We start from the raw sequence: 27312 nt of genomic DNA, 5'->3' as shown, positions 1-27312 counted from the left end.
TGTGGATGATCTTCCAGAAACTTCTCCAAAATTCCTTCCAGGTTATGAACTCTCCAAGCAAAAAACTATCAGAAATTTGACATTGTGTCTGCTTGTCATGTCCATGACAGGCCATGCCTTGCTACTTGGTACCTCTCCATGTATTACTGATTAGAGAACTGAAATACACACAGACTCACAGGAATGTTTGGGACAGGAGGGACTCACAAAGATCATCTAGTCCAATGCCCCGCAATGAACAGGGACACTTACTGCTCCATCAGGTGCTCAGAGCCCCACCCAGCCTGACTTTGCATGTCTTCATGAGGCATCCATCACCTCTCTGAGCAACACATTCCAGAGTTTTACCACCCTTACTATAATCAGACTTCTTCCTTATAACCAATCTAAACCTCTCCTCTTTTAGCTTGAAACTGTTTCCTTCTGTCCTATCTTTAGAAGAGACAGTCATTTTGGTAATTGTGATTGTTTTGTTTATAAATAGGCAGTCTTCACAGCAGGTTTTGGCTCAGAAAGCTCACAATACCCACCATAAGTGCCTCCTTCAGCTTAAGGCCTGAGAAACAAAAGTAAGCTTAAGGCAAACCTCTTTATGGTGGCATTTCTTCCTCCCTGTTGGTACATAGGTAGTTTTTCAGTCTTCAGCCAAGAGCAATGAACACGACTCAAATGAATTATGCCTTTGGCTCTGTTACTTAGCTCCTCCCCCTCCATGCAAAAGATTATGTCAAAAGGACTCCTCCAAAGGCTTTGTGCTGTCCCCTGGGGCTTCCTGCAGATCTCTGGGATATGCTTTATCTGATCCAAAACTTGCCAGCCTTCCTTGGTTTGCAGCATCCAGCTGTGCGTGATAGGACAGCACTTCATCCTTTCAGTGTTTACCTTACCCCCTCCCCACCCACCTCCACAGGAGCATTTACAACATGAATGTCAGTCTTCTGTTCCTGGGATGAGAATAGCCAGAAAATTCTTTTCATCTGCAAGTTGGTCTTCTGGAACAAGGAACTTTTCCATCATGCAGTAATTTCTACTGCAGAAAAACCATTGCCTTCATTGCCTTCTTGCCTGTCCGTTTGTTCCTTTGTCATAACTTGGGGTTTTCTTTTTCCCTATATGTAACATGTTTTATCTTTTTCCCCTGGAGGAATGTTTATATTCTTACAACTTACATGAAGTTGCAGTTTTAAAACATGTATATCTGACTGCAAGAAAAGAAGTTAATATGGTCTCACAGTTTATTGCTGAGGAATTGAGTTACTTAACTTCCCTGGGATAAAAAAAACTGATTTTATTTTACAAACAGTCTATTTTTTGATTGCTAAAACTCACATTAAAGAGTGTGATCCATAAGGGTGTCTTCTGAATAATATAATTTATTCTCAATGAGATTATTCTCTGACCATAACCACAATGTTCAGAGACAACCTGGCACAGCAGAGGCACACGGCAGCACAGCAAACTATTACACAGCTAGCTGAGCAGAAAATTCACTGTCTAGGTGCTGGCCTCTGGGTTAAGAGTTAAAAGCATTGCTGAGATAGTTGAGTTGTGAGGTTGCCATTTCAGTGCTACAGCACAGGGAACTTAGTAAAGTCTTGGCCTTTATTTATTGACTAAATGGGCTATCCAGGGATTAGCTTTGTTACTCAATACAACGTGCTCCTAACAGATGCCAGATACTGAAATTCCCCATGCACAGTGAGTTGTTAGCTATAGGAGAATGTTGCAAGTCTTCACTGTGCCAGGGGTGGTAGGGAAAATGTTTTTTAAGACACCCTCTCCATATCCATTTTAGAGGACTTAAATGTAATGGCGGGGGCAGTGAGCAAAGCAGGACAGCCTCTGGTTCCAGGCACTCCTCAGCTCTCATGTTGGGACATGCTTTGCCTCGGCTTCCCATTGTCACAGTGGGCACTGTCACCTGTTAGATATTACTGGGATAAATGAAAAGATGAAAAAGGATGAAAAGGAGCCATGAGTAGCATTCTGAGGTAAATATTTTAAGGGTCAATCAGAAAATATTTCACATGTTGTAAGGAAGAAAAGCCTCTGCTTCTCACTGCTTCTTTGTCACTAGTCATCACCTCTGAGCAAATGAACTTGTTTCCAGTCTACATATGGCAAATCAAAATATATTTGCTTCAGCCACGTCCTCTTTTTTTGTTAGAGGGACCCATTCATCCTGATCTGGGGACTGACAAAATGAAATTGGAAATTAAAAATGCATTTGTAATTATAAAATTATTTAATGGAATATTAATATTATTGGTTACCAAGTGATGTGGTTGATTCTCTGTCCCTGGAGACTTTCAAGGTGAGTCTGGATCAGGACCTTGGTAACCTCATTGAGCTGTGGTGTCCCTGTTCACTGCAGGGGAGTTGGAATAGATGGCCTTCAGATGTCCCTTCCAACTTTAAGGATTCTATGATTCTATGCTTGGAAATTTTTAGGATTTGGCAACCTTCTGCTTCTGGTCATATACTGGCTCCTCTCCTTCATCTGAACTGCCCATCTGAAGAAGAATCTGTAGGTCTGTGGCCACTGAAGACACCTGGGGCTTATGGAGACTGGGTAGAAAGGTGAAGGGGAGAAGGCAAACGGAACAAAAGATGGATTGTGGCACCCAGGTACTTTAACACGGCTCTGCAGATAGACCTAATGTCCATCTCAAGACAATGCCCACAAACCTTACAGAAGCCAAGAACACAAAATAGAGTGAAAGTGAAGCATTTAATGAACTTTCTTTTCTAGTTCTATGTTTTGGTTGTTATAGTATTCTTACAAAATTCCAGTTCAATATCAAAAAGAATTCAGCAATTTTTATTGACCCAAAGTTTTATTTCACATGTACTATTGTATGTTGGAAAGTTCTGCTGTTGGTTCAAAGCCAATTAAAATACAATTTGAAAAAGAAAGAATCACATTGTGCTGTTATTTATGAGAGTCTTATCTCACACTTTTGTGTGAGGTCTGTGGTTTCTAGTCTAGACTGTCCAAGTGTGAAATCTGTGTTTATTTATTTGTCTCCTAGGTGATTATGGTTAGCTTGGATGAATGCATAAATCAAACAGTATTTATTTCTTTTCTATTAAAAAAAAACAACAACAAAAAAACACACACAAAAAAAAAAACCCCACAAATGTGCAAATACTTGGATGAATGTAGAATGTATTGGGCTGAAAAAACTAGTTCAGTGGTGGGCTTTTGGATCTTAATGTTATTGTATTATAATGCCTTAGGGTATGGTTGTCTGAACAGGTAGACATTACTCATTCTTCACTGGGCCAGTTTTTTGGAAGCAGAGTTAGAAGCACTAAAGGCTTGTCACGTACGGGGGAACAGCAGGATGGAGCCAAGGAACTGATCTTCCCTTCTACCCAGACCTTGTATCTGAAGAACTTTGGGACCCCTAAGATGACCAGAGTCAGAGTGCCTGCCATCTAAATAGATGCTTTTGGACTGGGAGTCTGAAGTGGTGGGGATGATGACTCCATTGCTCTAATTTGTGGAGAAAGCAGGGTTGGAGTCCTCATAGTATAAGGTCAGCAAACAACTAAGGTGACAGAGCAAGGGCAATTTCACTTGGACACAAAAGAAAAAATGTTCATCATGAGAGTGGATAAGTTGTTCCCTGGCAAAAGGGGGCCAGTGACCTCAGGTATTGGCAAAGGCTGCCCAGGGAGGTGGCAGAGTCACCATCCCAGGAGGCGTTCGAGAAATGTGGAGATGTAGCACTGAGGGACATGGATAGTGGGCATGGTGTGAATGGGTTGATGGTTGAACCAGATGATTTAGTGGTCTTTTCCAAACAGACTTTAATACCCAGCTCTTGGTAAATATTACTGTAGCTAAAGAAAATCCAAAAGAGAAAACATTCAGAAAATAACTAAAATGTTGTGGTTTAACCTGGCGGGCAGCTCAGCACCACACAGCTGTGTGCTCACCTTACTGACCCCACAGAGATGGGGGAAAGAAATGGGAAAAAAGGAACTCATACATTGAGATATAAACTATTTGCTGAGACTAAAAAAAGGAAGAGGAAATAATAGTAATGTTAACAATATGTGTATATATATTTATGAAGAATTGCTCCTCATCCTCCAACTGATGCTCAGCCAGTCCTCAAGTGGCTGCTGACACCCCCCTGGTCAACTCCCCTCAGTTTTATAATTTTTTTCACCCAATGACATATCCTGTTGGCTATTTTAGGTCAGCTGTCCTGGTTGTGTTCCTTCTCAGCTCCTTCTGTCTGCCTAGCCCTCTTGATGCAGTGTCCTTGCCTCTGTACAGATCTGCTCAGCAACAGCTGAGCAGCAACACTGGTGTGTTATCAGCCTTGTTTTTCTCCTAAAACCAAAACATAGCGTTGTACCAGATACTACAAGGAAAATCATCTCCTTAAAGTGAAAATGAGAATACAAAATTATTGATTTAATGACAGGCATCAAACTTTATAACTCACATTCACTTTTACTAATTTTAGCCAGTTGGGAATGAAATGAAGCAAATGGGAAAACAGACTAATTGTTACCATGTTTTTTTATATAAGTGTCTGATCTCTAGGAACCTCTTCAAAAATAAATATGAAGATTACTGTCACTTCAAATCTTTCCTTGATTTGAATCAAGAAGGGGTGATGATCATTTAGCCTGCATTTCTGATCTCTGACAAACAAAGTGACAAACATGGAAGGTTCATGGGATAAAACCGTAATGTCATCTTACAGGTCTGTAACTGGAATGTGCAATTCATCTCATTTAATATAACCTATTTATAATGTAGTATTCAAAGATAAACAGTCTTTTTTGGCTGTTTTCAGTCAATGAAAAGGAGGGCAGAAACCTCCAGAGCCAGACTTATTTAACTGAGGGTTGACATCTAAGATGAATGGGAAGAAGCTACCACTGAATCAGTTCATCTTTCTCCAGTGACATTAGAGGTGGACTGAATGACTACGACTAGAAATTCAGCTTTGAAACATGTAAGGCTAGCTGAGGTGAATCCTACCATCATATGCAAAAAGCTCCCCTTTGTCTAAAAGAAATTGCTTTTTTCCCCTATTTTCTGAACAACAGCAATCTGCTTTGTTTTATATTTCAAATTCATAGCTAGTGCAAAGGAAATACCATTTTGCCTCTGAAAATAGAGATATACATACCCAGGGCTTCTTGTATGTGTACCCTTCAATGTGCCCTCAAACATGGCTGATAGAATATTTTAGGTTTTGTTTGCTGTTTTGTTTTTTATCAAACCATTTTTTATTGGCCAAGCCATGAAATTCAGAGCTGTCCCCTCTTACTCAAGGAAGAGCCCTGTTTTTCATTGTCTGGTTTTGTGTTTAACTGCTGTAATTACCACATTACATGATGCTGCTGGATTTTTGTAATGCTCTAATTTCTTCTTGTCTGAATAACAATAAACAGAAACAACCCCTGCCATAAATTATCGTGCTCACAAAAGAAGCACAAGGGGTTATCTTGCAGAGCCAATTTAAATTGCTGGAGAAACAAACCAAACCAAATCCAATTGAAGCAAACCAAACCCTAGCATGGAAAGTATTCATCTATTACTCTTTTATTTTATTGTTGTTATTTTAGTTTTATTCAAAACCTGACTAAACATGGTCCTGAGCATCTTGCTCTGTGTTACCATACTTTGAGCTGGGTTTGGGCTGGGAGACCTCCAGAGGTGTCTTCCTATCTTATCTACTCTGTGATTCTATGGAATAAGGAAAATGCCACACGCTGTGTGAAATATAGTTTAATCTATTTGAAGAGAAAGGCTGAACGGAGAGTTCATTAGGGTGTGCAAGAGCCTTAATGGGAAGGATACAACAGGCACTGAAAGGGCTCTTCAAGGGGAGAAGAACAAAAGGACCAGAAATAGAGTAAGATAATTCAGGTGACAGAAGAAAGAAACAGAGTGAAAACTTCTCACGGTGATAATGGGTTAACCAGGGCTTGATATATCTTCTTCTGCCTTCCCAGAAAACATGGATTAGCCACACATTAACAACATTTTTGTTAAATATGAGCTGCTCATCCCAAGGACATGTACACCTGGATAATCTGGATGGAACAGAGAGTTAGGGGAAGCTTGCCTAGATGATCTAAAGCTTCATTTAATATCTGAATCTTGAATGAGCTATGTTTAATAGCTGCAGAGAATAAAATGAAATACAGGAAATAGACTTTGTTCAATCCCTTGTAGATTTGTGTATTTTCATTACAGGTTCAATTACAAGCTTTCTTCCTCCTGGGTATGCTTAATGGGTTGCCAAAACTGCCTGCTGACATTATATCACTTTTCAAGCAAACAGCATAGTCATTGGAAATTATGAAAATAAGAGTTTCAACAGCTGCTCACAGAATCACAGAGTCACAGAGCATCCCGAGTTGGAAGGAACCCATGAGGATCATTGTGTCCAACTCCTGGCTTCCTATAGAACCACCCAAAATTCAAGCCCTACCTTTGAGAGTGTCCGAACTCCAGCAGCCTGGTGCCATGGCCATTGCCCCAGGGAGCTTGTTATATGCCCACCACCCTTTGGTGAAGAATTTTTTCTTAACATCCATCCTAGACCTCTGTCAATGCAGCTTCATGCCATTCCTGTGGGACAGAGATGGATGTTGGACTGTAACTCTGAAATGAAAAGGACAGTACACAGTGCCAAGGAATAGCACATGTGCTTTGCAAGAAGCTTCACTCATGGGGGGTCTTTTTTTAACAGATGACAGTCCCATAGCTGATACAATCATGGAATCACAGAATCACAGAGTCGTAAGAGTTGGAAGGGACATCCAGAGATCATCAAGTCCAATCCCCCTGCCAAATCAGGTTCCCTACACCAGGTTGCACACCTTGGCATCCAGACAGGTCTTGAATATCTTCAGAGAAGGAGACTCCGCCACTTCCCTGGGCAGCCTGTTCCAGTGCTCCGTCACCCTCACTGTAAAAAAGTTCTTGCACACATTTGTGTGGAACTTCTTATGCTCCAGTTTCTGTCCGTTTCCCCTTGTCCTGTCTCCACACACTCCTGAAAAGAGTCTGGCTTCACCACTTTGCCCCCCACACCTCAGATATTTCTAGACCTGGAGAGATCCCCTCTCAGTCTTCTTTTCTCAAGGCTAAACAGACCCAGTTCACTTAGCCTTTCTTCATAGGAGAGATGCTCCAGGCCCTTCACCATCTTTGTGGCCCTCCGCTGGACTCTTTCTAAGAGATCCCTGTCTTTTTTGTACAGGGGATCCCAGAACTGGACACAGTACTCCAAAGGAGGCCTTACCAAAGCAGATTAAAGGGGGAGGATCACCTGCCTCGACCTGCTGGACATGCTCTTTTTAATGCACTCCAGTATGCCATTGGCCTTTTTGGCCACCAGTGCACACTGCTGGCTCATGGTCAATCTGTTGTCCTCCAGGACACCCAGGTCTCTCTCTGCAAAGCTCCACTCCAGCAGGTCATCCCCATCCTGTACTGGTACATACAATTATTCCTCCCTAGGTGCAAGACTCTAGACTTATTTTTGTTAAACATCTGGTTTCCTACTGCCCAGCTCAAAAGTACATATGAAATGAGATTTGAAAAGTTTCAAAAATAATTGCAGGGACATGGAGACAATTTACAGCATGGAATCACCTCCTGTGCTTTCACTCCAGTACAGAAGAAGGAATTTCCCCATGAGGAAGATACACAACGTTCCCTTGTAAATGTCACATAATCTGTCAGAATAAAAGATGACTAAGACCACAGTGGAACCAGTGAATGTCAGGGAGGCTGAAGTCAATGTTGACACCTTTAAACTGTGGCCTGGGGACTGAATGAGCCAGACCACCTTTATGACAGACTGCAGGTCCTTTCTCAGCATATTAAGAGTGACAAATAGACACTGTTTTTTTAAGCAGTGCTCTTTGGTCTTTCATTCAAATACTGACACTGAAAAGAGAATAAGAGGGTTCCTACTGTATGGGTTACTGATTTCTCTTTGAAGTAGGAGGATACTCATGACAAGAGAAATGGGAGGAACCAACTTTCTCTGTGCTGTCTGTCACACAGAAACAATCCTTTTCATTCAGTTCATATGGTTGTTTCCTGAGCACAAGGACCAAAGATGAGTCTTTCACTCCCATATATGCAGCACTGAACTTTCTATTAATGAGGACACTACTGAATTCCTTCAACTCATCTTGCTACATCCAGCTGAGAACCAGGGAGTTGGAGCACATTCTCCAAAATATAATACTGTCAATCCTATCATTTCTGCTTAGCACAATGAAAACACAGAGGGAAGCCTCCATGCTGATAGATACAAGCATCTGCCAGCCATTAGCTATTTCAGAAGGTGACTGAAAGGAGCTATTGCTCTTCCCTAGAAATAATAGCCTGGCTCAGTAATCACTTTTCATAGCCAAGTGTAGTAGCCAAGAGTCCCCTACCTAATCACAGCTGATCCCAAACTATCTGGAGTCATTCCCTTCCTTTCATACTTATCCTAGCTCTATCAGTTTAGGCTTTTGGAAGGTTAGTGCGGAGAATCTGCCTCTGGTTTATCCGCTTTACATCTGTACAAGGATATTTCTGGGCTGGGAAAATGAGAATCCAGAAAACGAAAAGTTAGTTAAGCAGCTTAAAAACCCCTTGACATCTTTCCTCTAGTAGACTTGGGTTTTGCATTATAGAAGTCACTAAATTAGGTGCCTTTTTCATTGTAACTGAAGTTTTTAGAGTTAAATTCTATGGGCTGAAAAATAGTAGCATGTAAGTTAACCAGACATACTATAAGAAACATCTTAACTAAAATGAAATCATTTCTTGGGCTGTCTAACTTACTTTTGGTAAAGCAATCTATTCAAATCCTTGAGCCTTACTTCTGCAGAATTATTATGTACCTTTGTGGGGGTAAGAAGAGGTAGTTTGAACCATGATATAGGATCCTTACAAGGAGATTGCGTAGGGCATATTCAGAACATGGAAATAGTGGTGTGACTGTTCTTAGAAACTGCTGAGCAGTTGCATCAGAAGTGGTGATGCAGAGCTTGTATCATATGGGGAGTGCTCCTCAGAGAAGCACTGTGGGACTGACAGTGATTTCTACTTGACAGATTTAAAATCTCCCTATACTGAGAAACACTTGTCCAGTCAGCGTGTTCACTCATTCATTCTTGCCCTCTTTGCCCTCAGCTTTTCTTCAGAAGTGCTCAGAGCCATAAAGTCAAATGGAAGAAAGCACAAGGGTTAATTTGTTGTGCAGCAGCATAGCTCCTGTACATCAGTGCACAAAGAAGGAAACCCATTCTAGTTGTAAGGTGGTTCAAAAAGGGAAAGATTTACACATGGCTTTGTAGCACAATGTAGCAGTATTTAGTTAAAGAGAGTCCATCTTGCAGTTTACAACATAAGCAATCCAACTGAGCTCATAATCCAAGGATGCCCAGTACTAAACACATAATTAGCTTATGTTCTAAGATATCATTAAGATTTAAGATGAACAATAACTAGGAAAATACGGATCATTTTACAACCTCTGATTGCTGCTCAATGTCTTTGATATCAAGTTATGGTGCTACGATAAAAATCAGTTTAGTATAAAATTTTATACTGAAGCAAGAAAGCAAGAAAAGAAAGCAAGAAATATGTTTATAATATATTAATGTGATTTTATAAAGGCAGCTGCAATAGGAAGTTCCACAGAATGGCATCTTCCTCTCACAGTAGATTAACATTTTAAGTAAATTTAAGCCATTTTTAAAATCTGCTTTGAGAAACCCCTGCATGTGGAATCTCCCAAAAGATATATATATATATCTTTTGGAAATATATGATATATATATATATATCATTTCTACTTGGAATATATTTCCAAAAGATATATATGATATATATGATATATACGATTCATATGATTCATATCAGAATTTATATATATATATCATTTCTACTTGGAATATGTTCATTAAGACTAGATTCTCATTTTAGTAGATATAAGAAAAGGACGAAGGCCACTGCTAAGCAATTTATTAAAATGCTCTTCATATTTCAGATGAGAACTGGCACCACATTTCTTGCATTAAACGTCTTTCTTCACATCTCTTGTGAAAGCTCAGTTATTTTGTTATGCTTATGAGGGTTTCTTATTCTTACATACGTTGTGTGGGGTTTGACCGTCCTGCACAGTGTTTTACTGCCAATGAGGCTGTTTGAAAAACAAGGTACTTGTTGGTATGAATGGCAATGAAAGAATCTCCTGGAGAATATTAAAAAAGAAACAGTAGAAAAAACATATTCTTTACTTAAGATATCTGTAATACCTGTACTAGGTTCCTTCAAGAATTAAACACATTTTGGTGCTTAGCTACAGTAACTCCAATCAGTCAAACAGTATAACTTAAGCTAGTTGTTGTTAGAGAAGGAAATGGATAGCTTTGATGCTATACACAGTAAGAATAAGCAAATGCAATGCAAACAGGAAAATCTAATCTTGAGTCCTTAGCATCTGATATATTTATATGATGACTTATGTACTGAGTTCTTTTCAGGGCTCCACAATGTTCACTGCTCTATAGTCTTTGAAAAAAAAAAATCTTCTCTACATTTCCATTCAGCATTCTGATTGTTTTCTGGCATCTTGCAAGCTGTTTGTTTTGAAGGCTGAACTTTCTCTTTGACACATTTTATTTCCTTGAAGGCATGTTCGTTTTGAAATTTTCAAGGTTATTTAGAGAAATTTCTATTGGATCTGTAATGCTCACACATCACTTCAGTCTCAGATTAGTTCAAAACCAGCAGGAAGAATCAATTCTACAAAACCTTTGCGTCTTTTCACTACTTGTAAATTATTCCTTCAGTAATAAAAATGAAATGTTTCATCTTTGTATTTCCATACAAAACGCCAATAGATCTCAGTGGATGGGCATCTCTTTTAATTATATGGTGGTTTAGGTTTGCCTTCAATATGTTCAGAATGCATTGGCTTTCCAGTCACACCATTTCTTTGAAGAAGAGTTTCCTTCATTCTGACTCTCAGAAAATCAAAGTGACTTTCTCTCTTCTGCTTCTAAATCAATTTTTCAGGAGAGTGACTGAAATGGCCTTGTTTTCTGAAGTGGTGAAGTTCAGTGCATGGGAACTACAGGTGGTTAACAGCAATAGAAGCTCAAAACACATTCAGTAAGGGGTCTAACTACGGAAAGTGGAACTTCAATTTAAGCAGGAATGCTTTGACATTTCAAACTAATGATACTGGGAAGGTTTTTGTTATGCATTATTGATTTTTCTAGAAGTAGAGTCTTCGACTTTGGAAGGGAGAATGGAATCTCTTGGAATGAAATATGTTGTGTAAGCACAGCTAACTAGACTACATATTACCTCTTCATTTTCCAGTTTTTTTCACTCAGTAGTGGTAGGACTAGCTGTTAAATAACTGCCTAGAAATATACTGTGGGACTCCCTGAACTTACAAAACAGCAGCCATGTGTGGAATGCCTGCCTGCCTGCCGCCTCAAGACTGTGCTAATTCTCAGACTCTCCTAGAAAGTATTTTGGAGATTGCCAAAGCCATCTGGTATGGCCAAAACTGCACCAGGATAACTTCACACTGCAGTTTTACAGTATAGACAATTAATTTGCACTGCCAAGTTTTCCTTGGAAATGCCAAAATTGCAAATACAGACAGAGCTGAAACATCTGCCCAGATGTCATCAATGAGGTACTTTATTGATGCAATTTGTGCCAGAAATTGCACAACACCTATGTGATGTGTCATCATATGTGGTGACACAGCATCCATCCCACATACCGTAAGAGTGCCTTAAGTGTGGCTAACTGAGATGCTGAGGAAATAAAGCACAGCTTCTGATCCTCATTCCTTTAAGTACTGGTGGAGGAAGTAGTTTTCACAGGTTGCCTCTGTACCAAATATGGTTATAGAAGTATCCAGTGGACATATAATCACAGAATGGCTTTACGACCATTCGGTTCCAATCCCCTGTTGCAGGCTGGTTGCCACCCACCAGAACAGGCTGCCTAGGGCCCATCAAACCTGGCCTTGAGCATCTTCAGGGATGAGGGTCATATCAGGAGTGTGTTTACCTGCAAAGATAGAGTTATCTATGGAAGGAGACTGCAGTCTACCAAAGCCACTGCTGTGCTGTGCCAGGAGTTTCTCCACTTATGGCAATGGACAGAAGGCACAGGCAAACAGCTTAGTTACATTAATGCTGCTGGGAGACTTCACTGACTTTAAGTTTACTGTTCCCTAGGTGAGAGATAACATTGGTCATAGTGTTGTTTCCACAAAGGATGCTGTGTCAGACTTTGAAGTTTTATTTGTGGGGTTTGTAGCTGAAGGCACACATCTCTAGAATTACCTTTGGGGAAAATACAAAGAAGAAAAATAAAAATTAAAAGAAAGAAACTGAAAGCTTTCTCTCATGGCAGTCCGTGAAAAGGTACAGCAGAGCCTGTACTGAAAACATCCTCCTCTGGTGTCCTCTTCAAGACATATAAGGATTGTTCTCCACCATGTCTTCATGTTTTTCCATAACATACCATTTAATATGCCTTCTCAAAATCCCTACTCTTGCTTATGATGCTATTTGCTCTGCATGGAGCACACTCTCATCACATACAAGTGTTGTGCACTGAGTTTGGATGTATACTACTGTGTGGTAGTAACTAACTGGGGATTTAAATGACTTAATGACTTATCAAGTCTACTATTTTGCTGAGTAAATCTTGTTTGTTTGCTTGTTTGTTTAAACTAAAATCTACAAAAGAAGAAGTGAAAGGGTGAGGAAAGAGTGATTCTCACTCTGATGGCAGTTTCTCCCCATGAGAAATGAGACATAAGAATAACATCAAGGTTTGCAGATGTGAGACCTTGAGAATAACAGCCTGAGAACATCGTAAGAATAAAGGAGGAATAGTGTGGCATTTGCTATATTGAAAGTAACAGATCTGCAAGTAAAAAGCAGACTGCAGAACTTCCAAAGGATGTATCTTATGTATTACCCAGGAGACAGTATCTGCCTCTCACTCTCCATCCCTTCCTGCCTTCTTTGTCACTGCTGAAAGAAGCAGAAAAGAGATATGAAAATTTCTCCCACAGCTTAACCGAGTGGGCTGAGGTGATCATAACAATTTAAAGCCGAGAAGTTTCATAGCAGTGAAGAGTAACTGTCTTCTGTGTTATTAAGAAATTTTCTTAGATTGCTTGATTAGATTTTATGCATCTGTCTTCTAAATTGATTAGATTTTATGCATCTGCTGTGTTTGTGTTCACACAAAATCACTGAGTCCATTTTTGTGAGCGTTTGTAACAGCAGGCGTATTCTCAGGGCAGTTGTTCTGTATTTAAAAGTCTGTTCCTGATGAGTCTGTGATTTCCTCCACATTTACCTTTTCTGCACCATCTGAGGATATAGCCCTCTGGCTACAAGTGCTAGCAAACTGCCATTCTAAACCATAAAATTCATTACAGTATTAACTTGGCATGTGTTTTGTATGGTAACAATTTTCCAGGATAGTAAACTCACGATATCTCCCTGGCAGCAGTTATATACTCCAGTCTGTTGCCAGATGCTGCAGATTTTCTGAAGTCTGGCAAAGTTCCACATGATTTAGCAAAATTGTGGTAGGTTTGTATCATTTCTTTTCTTTAAATCCACTCTGAGATACTTATCACCGTAGGTCAAAGATGTCAGGTTCAGTGGAAGGAATGCTGCAAATACAGACTTAAAGAATGCCTCTTTGTTGCATTCGGATGGGTACGTGATCTCTTTATGAGGTTCAGTATAAACCTATATGCAAGAGACAGAGATCCAAGCAAAGCAAAGCAGTAGTCACTCAACCAAGCACAGGGTCTCAGAACGGCACGTCTAACTGTAGGCAAGTGTTGCTGTTGGAGGAGCTAATCACACAACACCCCTACCTCCCCTTGGGAGAAGGGGAGGAAGGAAAAGAACCCAACTGATAGAAGATGATAGAAGAAACTAATTCATTAAAAGGAATGTGAGATAATAAAGAATAATTAAGAATAATAAATTAAATGAACCAAAGATAAATCAGTCTGAGTCTTTATCAGAAGGCCCTCACAGCTGGCCTCCTGGAAAAGATGAGAGCTCTTCCCCATCACATGGAATTGGAAATCATGTGGAGGATCCTGGGAATTAAAATACAGTACATTTCAGTGTACCGTCCTCTTTGAGACTCAGAACTCATGTGAGACTGCTAGAGAAGAAAGTAGATGTACATCTCCATCATGCACTGTGCCTTCACACCCAATTGCCTGTAGCATGATGTCATGGTATGAAATACTGATAAAATCAGGACAAGCTTGTTGGAATTTATCCAGCAGAATAAGTAGAATTTTGGTGTTCATGACAAGAGGACTGGACTTGATGATCTCCAGAGGTCTATTCCAACCCCTACAGCTGTGCTTGTGTGACTTTTTCCTGAATAAATGTCGATGTGGAAGACAAGGGTAAGGCATTTGCTCGCAAATTAGCAAATGATGGTAGAAATCTGATGCCTTTGGCAGGGTGAGATTAGCTGTCTACATTGTGTACGAGATATTTTTTGAAAATATAGGTGATGGGGAAGGTGTGTGACTGGTTCAGATGTAGATGTGGTGCTGAGTGACATGGTTTAGTGGGCATGGTGGTGATGGGTTGATTGTTGGAATAGTTGACCTTAGAGGTCTTTTTCAACTTCAGAAATTCTGTTATTCAATGACTCTATGAATTTGTGAGTGACAAATAGTGAAAGAAGCTGTTGGTAACTGTGGCCTATATTTGACTGAGAAATGATAAATAATGCTGGATAAAACAAATATTGAGAAGCTGGTCACAGGTGGAATAAGTGTATAATTCATCTGAATCAAGTTGTATTCAGTTGTAACTATAGCTACACCACTTATTCCCTCCCCTTAATGAGAATATACCAAAACTGTATGGTAATTTGTGCACGTATTGAAAGAGGAAGGGGGGAAATGGCTGTGTAAATGCACATGTACATATATAAGTGCATTGCAATTGTGATGCTATAGTGAATGTATAATGTATTAGAATGCACAGGATGCAGAAGGAAATGTGTGGTTGGTTAATTCAGCTATACTCCACTGCCTGTTTTACAGCATTGTGTTGCTTTGCTGATTGTCACCCTGCCTGAACAAAGAAAAATGTATCAACTGTTTTGGTGTCAGACTGAGTATTTAGGAAAAGGGAACAGTAAAGTCACTATGGGTCACATCACCTCCTCCTGTATTCATTCTTAGAGTAATCAGTTATGGAATTTATAACTGGAGAAGTACAGAGTAAGATGTAACATTCCCTGTCAGGGAATGTATGGTAGCGCAAAAAGACAATCTCACTGCCTTTACGTCTCTTTGTGAACCTCTACAAGTTGCATGTGGGGATTCTTGTGGTGTTTTGCATTTTGGGATACTGATCTCGGAGTTAGTTAAGTAGATAAACGGCATTGTGACCATACAAAGGGTGGATAAAAAGAGACTATATCTACAGAGAGCATTGTCCTGGTTGCAGGCAAGTACATGTGGATATTATGAAGATGAATATCTTAGGGCAATTTGGTCAACAATGGACTCCATTATAATTCAGTTTTCAGTTCTTCAGTATTTCAGTATTTCATACTGAACACAGAACAATGCTGTCTTTGGGGGCATTTGGGAGGCAGAACTTGTTTTCTTCATATGCAGCTCTTCTGAATTACTATTTGACATTTTCTTCAGTGCCTTGCTGTGCAAGGGTATTTCTATGATTCATTCTCTGATCCTTGCCTAGGATTATAGAAGGAACACCTTGTTATCATTTTCCCACCTCTAGACCACCTGAGACTCTCTCTACCTCTGAATATAATATGACCAATGATTAGATTTCTACAGATAGGTGTACTGAAGCAGTGGCAAGCTGTTTCTCTTCTGCATTCTGATCCTGAATTTCACTTTTGAGAATATTTTTTATTAATGTCATTTCTTCTATTACCAAGACAGTGAAGCCAGGTAGTATTTAACTTTGAAAAGTGTATCTGTAGTGATGACCTCAATTCAAACATTTTATTTTCTGTAAGAAAATAACTTAGTAAGCAGCAAAATAGACCAACCAAGCCCACCCATCAATAAATTTCTGGCTTTTTGTCTGATATCCAGACTAGCACAGACACTTGCAGAAAGCTTTCACTATCAAAATCTTTTTGTGAATGTTTGAGAAACAGATTTTGTCTTTCTACGCTTCACATTTTATCTCTTTGTAAATCACATTAAGGATGGAGAATGAGCAAGTTGTGAATGCAGCTTTTTGAAAAGTAGTTGCTTAGGGAACAATTCGGTAACAGACAACTCCCAGACTAGCAGATTAAGATACTTTGATATCCACAAACTGAATTTCAATGTTGACTCTGGAGAAACTGCATTAAAAATGGATGGTAAGGCTGTGCAGGCCATTAGAACAGCTAGGAATGGATGAGCGTCTTTTCACTGCTCAGATTCTGTTTTTCCAAAAAGAAACTGTGTTCTGCTTTGAACATGTATTACTTCTAGGAAGTCTTAGAAGAGGCCTCAGAGAAAGGAAAGCATGAAAACAGAAATAGGCAGAGCACAACCAAAGCCAGTCAACAGCCAGCTTTTTACACCACTGAGGGATATGAGCCACTGCTCTTCAGACTCAGATTAATGTTGGATTTACCATTATATTAGGCATTGCTACTTATCACCTAAACTCCAGTAAAGCCTTACATGTGGGTGCTTTGCAATGGAAAATGCTGGATGGCTCAGTTTAGTCCAATTTCATCCAGATTAGATTAAATTGTAATTGTGTTTTCTGCATGCACCAAGAACACTGAGAGGGTCTATGGACAGTGACTGTGCTTTGGTACTTTAAATTAGTCTGACCTCTTAATACCTTAGCTCCATGGGGAGCAGAACCTTTAAATCAAAGAATTTGGGACCATGGGATGAGTCTGACGCTGGATCACATTCTCTGGTTTGGTTAAATCTGTATCTAGCAGAAGACAGCAGATGGCAATTTGTAGGTAGTAGAGGATGACATACCGGATCCCTGAGCTTGCAAAGGAAGTAGTCTCCTTCTATGATACACCATTTTTAGATTATCTCTTAACAAGCAGTTCCAAACCCAGCTCTTGCACGTAAACTAGCACCTATTGTTACTGTGAAGGAAATAACATCATAAACAGTTAAAATCCCCTTCTGTTCCAAAGTTTTAATTCTTAATTTGTTCTGACTCCTATACTCTGTGGGTATTCTTGCTCTCTCAGAAGCAGCTCTCTCAAGAAAGTAATGAATGTTTTCTGCTCAGCATTTTAGTTGGAGGGCCATGCATATCTTCACAAGGACAAGTCACTGGTGCCCTGGGGGCAGCCCTGAAGAGCATAATGCATTTTCTCATATCTGGAGGCTAAGTAGGCATTTTCAAATATATTATCTGTTATTATAATTAATAGATGCCTCTATTTATATATCAGAGCTGAATGATGATGATAAAAAAATCACTTATCGTTCATGTCTACATATTAAGTAAGACTGGGATACCTTGAGCCCCAAATGGCTGCAATAAATATTCCCACTTTTCCCTCATTCCCCTTCTGGCTGTCATGCTCTCCTTTGTTCTGATTAATAGAATCAACCTTCTAAAGTTAAAGATAAGAAATAATTTAAAATGGCATAGTAGGATATCCGTAGTGAATGCATATTCTCTTCAGTAGAGAAAGAAAGTGACATAAGAGACTTTGGAGTAGCTCTCAGCAGAGGATTTAGGAGTGTAAACAGAAAACTTTGTGAAAAACATCCCTATGTACCTCACTTCTGCTCCCACTTGCTGGTAGATATACCTTTTACATGTTGCTCACCAAATTTATGTCATCTTTTACACTCATTCTGCACAGATGACAAAGCTTTCAGGCTGGCAAAACCCAGACCCTACAGAAGACTTATACTGTCCTAGTTTTCATCTTTCCCCAATTTTGGTGGAATCTTTCATCATGTTGCCAATATTCTGAAGGAGAAGTTCATTCATTCATTCATTTTGGATACAAGAAGGATATGGATCTTCTTGGGATCATGGAAGAGTTTGTGGAAGACTAAATTCTGTTAACAAATCTTCAGACTTAATGCAGCTCTCCAAAACTCATGATTCCAACCTATAGTAGTATATAATAGTTTCCATAAGTCTGTCTGTACCAAGCAGTAGACTAAGCAGATCCATGGAAACGTGTAGTCTGCCTATTACATATCATTCACCAATGTCTCTCTCCCCAGCTATGTAGTGGGGTTTGAAGAAAAATCCTTCCATACTACCATTCCACCTGCCTCTAGTTTAGCGCACAGGCCATATTAATTGGTTTAAATAACACTCAGGACTCTGTATCCAGTAAATGGAGAAAACTGGGTGCTCAGAGGGCTTCTGGATCAAAAAACTCTTCAGTGTGAGGTCACATTCATCCTAAAGGTAAATGGAAGCAGAAAGCTGCATAGAAATTAAACTACGTGAACATACCCAGGCATTAATAACAGATGAAATGAAAGTATTTAGACAGTGGCTATTAGCTTACGGTTGCTGTTTTGTTAAAAATGAGATTCTATAATTGCAAAAGAGAGGATTTCTATGGTGATTGTAAGGTGATGTATTTGGCCTCAGGTACAAACATCAACTTTGCAGATTTAGTTGGTTGAGAAAAGACTTAGCTTCTGTTCTTAGAGATTTGCTGAGTATGAATAAACATGTTACAACAGAAAAAATACTGATTTGAAATGAACTGTTGTCTACTGTCAAATTATGCAGAGGAGTAGGATTGAGTTAGGTGCTGCATTTGTGGGTTGGTTTAAGTATTGATAATGTTATTCTAGAAAGATATAGGGATGAGCATTCAGAGATCACTGACACCTGTTGTTTTTCTGACTGTTGTTCTTTAAGGCCAGCCAGAAGTTACTGGTAGAAATAGCTGAATCACTGAGAAAGGGAGTAACAGTAACATTAGTCAGAACAGTTGTCAGAATTGTTGTGCCTGGGATGTAATGTTTGATATTTAAATATATGAAAGTTTGTTTTCATGGGACTTCAACATGTTTTGAGTAGAAAAAAGTCCTTAACGGTAAGGGGAACAGAGGAATTTCTGTAGTAACCATCAGGCAAGAAAATGCAGCCTGGGCAATTTTACAGGACTGTTTGCACCAGACTAAACTCAGGAATAAGAATGACAGCCAGGTATTCTCTTAAGGACAAGTCAAGTCTGGGAGCTAGAAAAATCAACTCCTGTTTTAATCTTATTGTGGCACAAAGACTGACTGACAAGGTTTGGGCAGTCAGGATACTATAGAAGACATGAGACAACAGTGGTTTCAGGCCAAAAGCCAGGTTGTCTCCATTACAAGGTAAATCCTGGACATTGAATGGTCAAGCTATAAGGAGGACATGGGACTTTGGAAGCAGGAATCAGAGCAAACAGTCAAAGCTCAGTGGATGGTCAGCAACAAGAAGGGTGAGATAGATGCCTAGTGCCATGCTCAGCTACTTCTCAGCAATCTCTGCTGTTCCGAAAGCAGCTGCTGAAAGCAACTGGAAGCTTTCTTGGCTGGGTGAAGATACTCAGTGAGGCCATGATCTAGGCTGCAAAGCTTGTTTTCCCAGGGCCTCATAGTGACATGATTGAGCAACAATAAGAAAAACACTTGCTGAAATTGCATAGATCATACATCCACACTGGAAGCAAAGCCTGAAACTCAGATCCCATTATTCCTGTTTTGAAGTTCTTCTGATGGGCTGAGCCAGGGCATTCAGCTGCCTTTTAGGTGAGTGAAAGCAGTCTGTAACTCTACATCCTTATAACAAACTTCCTGATGAGTGTGCTGTCATTTTTTCCACTATTTTGAAATGATCCCCGTGGATCTCAGAACTGAGCAATGTGTGACCTTCACGGTGGTGTGAGACCATCCATTAAAACCTGTGGAGCAAGAGAGGTACAACTGTGCTGAGTGATTCAGTGCTTGTAAGGAATTGGTCCTAAATCCTTGTGAAAAGTAGAATGAATAATCTGTTGGTTTCAGCCAGTTTTTCTCCTTTGGGAATAGCCTACAGCAGATTATGAATTCTTGGAGCACATTCAGAAAATGATTCTTTGAACACTGATCCCACTGCTAACTATGAAGGTTAAAGCTGTGGGAGGATGTTACCAGAAGACAAATCCTGTGGAAGTATTCCATTTTTTCTTAGGCTGTGATCAGTTCCAAACAGCAAAAAGGGAATATTTTAAGATATTAATGATCCACTAGTGAAATGTAATAACTGATTATATGAGAGCCTTGTCCTAATGCAAATCACATCAACAGACTTTACAAGGACAAACTGATGGGAATTTAGGAGGGAGTGGTTGACTCAGCAGGAGGTTGTGCTGCTATCCAGGGATCTGAACAAGCTGGAGAGGTGGGCTGACAAAAGTCTCATGAATTTCATCTAGAAGATGTGTAAAGTCCTGCACCTGGGGAGAAAAAATCCCAGAACGCCAACCACCTTTCTGGGGGGAACCCAGCTGGAAAGCTGCTCTGAAGAAAATGACCTGGGAATTCTGCTGGACAAAAAGTAGGACATGAGCCAGGCTCATAGCTTACAGGAAGTATTAAATTATTGTTTGATGCTTTCATGTAGTATTACAGTATAGGTGGGTGGACACTACTTTTCTGGCCTTGTCCTTCACATTGCTCAATACTCTCAGTATCAGTTAAAGACAATGGCAATGAACATTAAAAACAGTCAGAACTGAAAGAGATGGAGCTTCTGCTTGGTTTTATTTTCAAGGTACACTGTTTTCATCCTTGTACCATGACTAGAAATTGACCTTGAAAGAGACACATCAGAATTATCTCCTATGCTATCTTTTCCTTTTCTACAGCAATCTTATTTAGACATGATTTGTTTTTTGATGCTATATCCTTCAAGTACAAGCTAAAGGACAAAGTGTCTGAAGAAACACAAAAAACAATATATCCTATGTTTAAATGTCAACCCTAAACAAATATCTCAAAAGAAATACCATTTAACTGGTTTTTAAATTGTGAGGAATAGTACCATTTTGCAGAAAACCATCCCATTATGACATTTGTTTATAATTCACATTATCGTCAAGCAAACAGACCTCCTGAAGTGATGCTGAACTTTCTGTTCTCCCAGTTGGTTACAGTTGGATATTTTAAACAGCTGCTACTTCTCTTGGAAATCTGTGGCCTCTGTGAGTAGCTTGTCCCTCCACTGTTAATGCTATATGAGTTTCTGGAATTTAAACTTCATAATGACCATTACCATCTATATTTCTATTTTTTGACATAGTTCTCTTCATTTCTCTTCTTTCTTGAGGCTCTTGCTTTACACTGCACTCCACATTATAGCATCTACTGGCTGATTTATGGGTGCCTTTCTCCATAGTGAAAACCCAATTTGCTTTTTTATATGAATAAAATGTTCGTACCGTAATGTTATATTTGAAAACTGTCTGATCCATAACAACCTAGTACATATTTCGATGTTGTGGAAATTAGGAATGCTTGCAGTGTTCTGACTGGGGAATTCTCTAAAAAGTCCATAAGCTTTCAGCAGCTAAATTTTCTTCTTATTTAAAGGAAGACAAAATAATGAGTAATAAAACCAAAGAATGGAAACTTCTATTCCCCATCAGAAGCCTTTTTTTTTTTTTTTTTTTTTTTTTTCATCATAAAATCATAGAATCGTTTAGGTTGGAAAAGACCTCTGAGATCAAGTCCGACTCTACCTTCCATTGGTACTGCCCAATAAACCACGTACCTCAGTGCCACATCTCCAGCTTTCTTGAACACCTCCAGGTACAGTGACTCCTCCATCTTCCTGGGCAGCATGCACCGATGCCTCACCACTCTTTCTGAGAAGAATTTTTTCCTAATATCCAATCTGAACCTCCTCCCCTGGAATAACTTGAGGCCCTTACTTCTATCCTAGTGCTGTCACCTGGGATAAGAGGCCAACCCCTGTCTTGCCACAACCTCCTTTCAGGAAGCTGTAGCAAACCCTCAGTCCCAAAGGGATGTCTCAAATGCTTAGGTTGGGTTGGATTGCATATATCCCCAAAGATGTTGAATCCCCACCTTCCCACCAACCATCTCGTGCATTTTTCTCCATATTCTCAATGAAACATCCATATCCTGCGTGTTTGATACTTGACATACTCACCACATTCCTTCCTGCTGTTCTGATCCCCTTCATTTCTCTTTCTCAACAACCTCCTCCCACTGAGCATTAGGAAAGAGTTCTTTATTCTAAGATTGTGCAAACAATGGGTTAGGCTTCGTAGAGCAGCAAACGATATCTCATGCCTGCCAGTGTTCAAGAGGCATTTGGACAATGCCTCGCTAATATGCTTTAAATTTTTGTTGGCCATGAATTTGAACTAGATGATCTTTGGAAGTTCCTTTCAACTGAACTCTTCTAACGTTATATATCAATATATATATTTGTTCCCAGAAATTCCTGTCAGGGATCATATATGAGTCCATTCCCACATGCCTGTGTTCCTGTTCTCCTTCTGCTCATGAGGATCATTCCTACTCAACCAGAATCCCAGCTTCACCTTCTGATCTGGCCTTTTGAGGTCCACATGACTGAAAGCATTAGATTCTATTTCATGGGAGACTGATCCACTGGTAGGAACCAGGTAGAAGTGAGCCTTCTACTTATTTAATGCGGAAAATCACAAATACTATTTTCTGCCAGCTGAATAGATCCAGAGCTGGAGAAGGACTGCTTGGAGAAAGATGATGAGCATCTGTTTTGCTGTGGGGCATGACACAACTGTAATTTTCATCTCACCAGTGGTTCCCTCCAGGATGTGGACGGGGACAGATAGAGAAACCTCTGCATAGTCCCTTTCCCTGGGTGGCCAGAAAATAGGCAATTTTTCTTCTTGCATATCTTCACTCCCCAAGGTAGCACCTTGCTGAGGTGCTGAAGTGCTTAAGGCAGGCTGGCTGGAAGAGGGACAGTCTGCAGAGAACAAAATCCCTCAGGATTTCAGCTCTTACTGAAATTTCCTCACACTCTTTCATTTTTGCATGGAGAAAGAAGGCAGGCCTTCTACCTTCCCTTTTTTGAGCTGGATATTAGTCTTCAGTTACCTAACACAGCCATTTCTAATGCTCTGTTACAGTTTCTGGAGACCGAAATAATCCTTGGAGATGTGAAACTAATGAAGCCAGATCTTTTTGCCATATAAATCCACATAGCTTTGCTGGCTTCACTTCACCAGTAGTGCACTGACCAAATGTACTAAGCCACTGGGAGAAGCAAATTGGTTAACAAGAACTCCATGCAAATTGCCTTTCTTGTCTCAAAGAGGTTGTAAAACTTGAGGACTGAATTAGCTTTTGGTCTACTAACTCCTTTAGGGAATAAAAGAATTAAAATGTGTAATGAAGTATTCATTTAATGTGCTGTTTGCTCTCTCTGCTAGTTGTTTGTTCCTTTGAGAGCTATGTGAATAGACATCCTTGGTGCTTTCTGTATGTTTTTGGAGGAGGATCAAATATCTGGTAAGGAGGGTGCCAGCTTCTCAGACGTGGTCTTTTGTTGGAGAATGTGTTGTTCAGGATTGCACCTGTATCTGGGACACAGGAGGATAAAAAAGCTAAGTTATGCAACACTCAGAGTCATCCATTTGTTTTCTGTCATATCTAAAATTATCTTTTTATTATTATTATGCTTTTTTTTTGTTTTGTTTTTTTGAGGATTTTAGCATGTATTCTCATCTCTGTGACTCAGCTGCTCTACTAAGAAAATGAGGAAGAAGAAATATGCAGCAATTATGCAGCTAATCACTGCAAAAGCACCATAATTGTCTTAAGGTCGTTATAAAATTTTATCATTAAGGAGGGAATAAGAGAAGCTGAAAACAAGCCATCCCAGTTCCTAAGACTTCTGTGATAGCTCTTTCTGTTTGAGGTGGCTGAAAATCATTGCTTTTGCTGATAATATATACGATTACAGATTTGATTATATACATGCTTATGGATATGTACAACGATGGTTATGTATGACAAGACATATATCCCCATACAATATATATGATTATAGATAATCTATAAGGAATATAAGAAACAAGTTTTTTTTTGTACTAATGGTGATGAGGGACTGGCACAGGTTGTGCAGAGAGGTGGTGGATCCCCCATCCCTGGAGACATCTGAGGTCAGGCTGATGGAGCTCTGAGCAACCAGATCAAGCTGAAGGTGCCCCTGTTCATTGCAGGGGTTGGACTAGATGACTTGCAAGGGTCCCTTCCAACTCAAACGATTCTACAATTCTGTAGCATAGTGTTCATCACCTTTATTAGCTAACCTGTGAAGAATTCAGCATTCAGATTCTTTCAGTGTTTGTACTTGCCAGGTAGCTTTCAGAGCCTTTTCTTCCTGGTTTCCACTCCCGTCAAGTGGGGATCTGCTTTAAGACACTTACTCTACTCCTTTGCCCAAGAGTTCTGCCAGCTGGGCACAGCTGCACTGAGCATGCAGCTGATCAAGCAGACTAGTGATGGGCTTCTACAGACATTTGAAGGTTCGTCAAGATCTAAGAATGGACTGAGAGGTGAGAATTACCTCACTTAGGCATATGAACATCCAACTTCCTCCTTTTCCTGTAAAGATTTTAGTGTTCATCTTGAGGATCATCAAGCACTGTATTGGGAAAATTTGTCATCTCTCTCTCTCTGGTCTCTCAAGGTTTTTTTCAAGGGCCTTGGAACAATGTGGTTTCTTGTACCATTTTTTGTGACTGTACATGTGGCTCTGAAAATTGCCTGACTCATTTACAGCTGAGACAAAGCTACCGAGTTATTTTTTTTCTATTGCTAGTAGGGCATTCAAACCTCGACTGAAAAATGGAATAAAATTTCCCACTTAAAAGAAAATCTGTTTTTGTTGAAGAATATACTACATGATCAATCTACCTCTGGTATCAAGTTTTTATCGCAGGCAACAAAAGCTACTCACATCTCTTATCTTTTGAAAACCTAGAAAATTATATTTGTTTAAAGGAAGCTACATTTCCTATGATGTTTGTTTACACTTTTAACAATTTATAAATCATATTACCGAACTTCATACATCTAAATTTAACACTTAAGTTAGAAAGCTTATCTACCTAGCCTCATATGGAGAGACAAAAAAATCTGTCAAGTGGTAATTCAAGCATGTAAGTCATGTTCCTTCTCCAAATTGCCCTCTGGAGGAATATTTTACTTTCTGCTATTTAGTGAAGCCCTGGCACTGTCTGTTGCTAATAGCTTTGCTGAAATCCCAGCATAAACCTCCCCATTAACTGATTTGAATCTAATGCATAAACTTACTCATAGTGCCTGTACAGATGAAGATGGAATAGTGCAGGAAAAACTGCTTGCTGTTCAGGAAAGGTTAAACATAGCCACGCATTTGTAACAGACTGCTCTTTGCTTTCAATATTTAAATTCCTCTATGTGCCAGGTCAAGGGTCAACCTTCATAGGGATGGGAGGTTGTTCCATCCTCTAGGGAGCTAGCAAGCTTGAATAGGTTTCAGAGGCCACAGAAGGAGCCTGAGAAGAGGCTCATGGAATGGAGCTCAGAAAGATGTTGAAAGATCAGTCAAAAACAGAGAATAAACAGACAGGACACAAACGTAATTAGAGAAATTTTCCTGGTACCAAAGGGAATTGTGCAGAATTTATTCAGGCAGCTGCAACAAAGTGCAAGAAGAGAGGGCACAGTCAATGGTGAGGGAGTTATATATATATATATAACTTTCCATTTGAAAATCTGTTTTTCACATTTTTATTTTTCTTCCAATTAAAACATTTGGACATTCTGGAGTTGCATGCTATAATCACTGAATCACAGAATCATAAAATGGCTTGCATTGAAAGGAAGCTTAAGATCATCTAGTTCCAACCCCCTGCCACGAGGAGGATGATGAACAACTGAATTAGGTACTGGATCAGGCAGCCCAGGGACCCATCCAGCCTGGTCTTGAGCAGCTCTAGGGATGTAGCATCCACAACTGAAGGTGGTCAAGGCCAGGTTGGATGGGAAACTAGAAAGGTCTCAAAGTTCTGTCCAGCATGTCTATTTATTATATGCAAACAATCCAGAGGAAGAAGGGAATATTTAATATCTAAGGGTTGGTGATCCAGTCACCACATTGCTTTGTAAAGTACTAATATAACAAGGCTCTTTAACAGGGGTGGTTAGTATTTCTACAATATTTCCAATTCTTTGAAAATTGCTTATATTGCTGACTTAAGGATGGGTTTAATTTTGCAGTTTTCATTTTTCATTCATAATTGAAGCCTAAAAAAAGCTAATTTGGACAAATGGTCAGTATCTGCAAAAGAAAATGGGAGCTAAGAGAAGGATAAGAGTTATGTCAGATCAGTATTTTGTACCAAAACTGGCTTTTTCTTCACCCTCTCTAAAGCAACAACTATGAATTGCCCTTTGGCTTTTGAAATTTCATAAACGAACCTCAGATGAGGATTAATATTCTCATAAATAGGAACAAAAAGTTCTTTGTTTTATCCCATAAAATTCTCATCTATATAGCAGAATAGAACTCTTCACTCTCAAATGTTTATGACTAATCTAGAAACAGCATTTGGAGAGCAGAAGAAAGGAACCTGCATGTTTTTGTTTTTGTTTTTGTTTTTGTTTTTGTTTTTTACTATTTTAAAGCTATGAAACTAAGATGTGAAGCATGCAACCCTACTGAAGTCAAATCTGCTACAGGTTTTAACAGAGCAGAGTGTCATCTGAATCAGTCTGTTGCATGAGCATGTAGGAGTATGAAGCAAAGTAAGGAGTAGAACTGATTCCTTAGGCTGTGTCTATAAAACTGTGGCAGTACTGGAAGGCAGTGCTGCTGACTGTTTAGATATTAGCACAATTGCTGGCATGGTTTGGTCCCATTAGAAAAAGAGGAGTAGTTTTGGACTGGATTAAAGTTTTCTTGTTTGGATTAAGCTGAGCCATTTTCCCTCACACCTAGCGAAAACATCCCTCTTTCCGTGCAGTTTAGTTGGTCATACGCCTTATTTGAAGTTCTTGAACAAGATAAAACATGCAGCAAAAAGTTAAGAAAACATATCATTAATATTGTTCCTCTTCCGGTCCACGGTTCTCGAGTTTTCATTATTTTATTCATGTTTTACTTGTGTTGTCTTTTCTCCCTCTTTTTTAATGTGTGATTCCCCCACCCTGTGAAGGTATGCTATGCACAGTGACTGCTAGCCTAGAGAGCCCGCAA

Source organism: Excalfactoria chinensis, chromosome 1, assembly GCF_039878825.1.
Source record: "Excalfactoria chinensis isolate bCotChi1 chromosome 1, bCotChi1.hap2, whole genome shotgun sequence".
Taxonomy (NCBI): Eukaryota; Metazoa; Chordata; class Aves; order Galliformes; family Phasianidae; genus Excalfactoria; species Excalfactoria chinensis.
This window is presented reverse-complemented; position numbering follows the sequence as displayed.